This window comes from Phoca vitulina, unplaced genomic scaffold, assembly GCF_004348235.1.
Source record: "Phoca vitulina isolate PV1807 unplaced genomic scaffold, GSC_HSeal_1.0 scaffold49, whole genome shotgun sequence".
Taxonomy (NCBI): domain Eukaryota; kingdom Metazoa; phylum Chordata; class Mammalia; order Carnivora; family Phocidae; genus Phoca; species Phoca vitulina.
This window is the reverse complement of record NW_022589752.1, coordinates 12,352,688-12,354,253: the sequence shown is the minus strand read 5'-3', so window position 1 is coordinate 12,354,253 and position 1,566 is coordinate 12,352,688.

Sequence of the window (1,566 nt, the reverse complement as noted above, 5' to 3'; positions counted from 1 at the left end):
TTAGTGTTTCTTTCCCTTTACAAGTAAAAATCCTGCTAAGAAAACATATTAAGTTGCTACCAACAGTTGGAAAATGTATTTGTTTTATTGCAAACCAGAAAAAGAACCAAGAGAGAAAAATATTGGTACAGTTCCTTCCACCACAGAGGTATGTTGTTACTGGCAGCCAGAACATGGGAAATATAGAGGGGAGCTCCCAACTCCCACAAGAACTTGGGAAAAAATTGAAGCATAAAATCAACAAAAGCAGATGAGACCAAACATAATACATTGAGATCATTTCAAAGAAACACAACTGCACTCAGATTAGCAATACTATCTATACCTAATTAAATATATTAACATATCTAAAAAACAAATGTATTTATCTGAAATACATTTCCTGGTCAACCAGGAAAACACAGATAAAGAAAAAAATAGGTAAACTTCAGTGCTCATCCAGAAGAAGTCATTATTAAATAAATTTTGATAGAAAAGTGAAGCAAAAGCAGACTGCACTGTTGGAAAGCATGTCTTGACCACTGGATTTTGGACCCTCTGATGAAGGTACCCTATTACCAAGATGAATTGAATGAATGAATGAATTCAACAGTTGTTTACTGAGTGTCTGTTATGTAGGCACTAGGATATAAAAGTAAGTATAGAGTTTACAATCTAGGGATGTCACAGCACTGGGTGGTAAGTATTGTAATGAGGTATGTATAGGTTACTATAAGAATACATTAAAAAGGGAAACTTTTTGGAATAGAAAAGTAAGATGAGAGAAGGCCAAACCCACTAAGAGCTCTGAAGCTGAGGTGGTCCTCAGGGTGTTTCTGAGTTGAGATAATGGCACCGGGTCTTTATTACTCCATGCAGACCAGTTATTGGATAGAAGCAATTTGGGAATGGAGAGTGCTGACCTTGTGTGAGAGAATTCTCTTCAGCTAAGATAATTCTGAGAAGGGAAGACAGCTGAGGGCCATCTGCTAACAACAGTCCCAGTAGCTGGCAGAATAAGCCTTCCAGTCCTCAAGGCAGATCTAATAGTTGAATTACAGCATAATTGCAAGAGAGGTAGAAGATAAAGCTGGGAAGGTGAGCCAAGGCCGCATCAGGAAGGGCCTTGTAAGTCAGGGACTTTGGATTTTACCCAAGAACAACAGAGTGGGTACAGCAGAGTTTTGCTTAAAATAGCGATGTACAAAGATTTGTGCTTTCAAGTGATCACTATGGCAGGGGTATTCTTTTAGGGTGGAAAAGAGATCTAAAGATCAAAACTGGAGGAAAAAAGATTGTTTGGAGAGTTGTTGGAAAGAGATGTTGGTAGTCTGAATGAGGCCATGGCAGTAAGGATGGATTTGATGGATAATGGATTTAATGGATTTGAAAGAAATTTTGGTCACAGAATAGATTGGATTTGGCTATTAATTTGATGTGAAGGTACAAAAGAGGAAATATGAAATTTACCAATTAAGTGAGGGTAGTGCCGTTTATCAAGCCAGTAACCACAAGAGATGGAGCAAGGCCTGGGGGTGGGGTGGGGGGGCAAGGAACAAGTTCAATTTTAGAATCATAGATGTTACA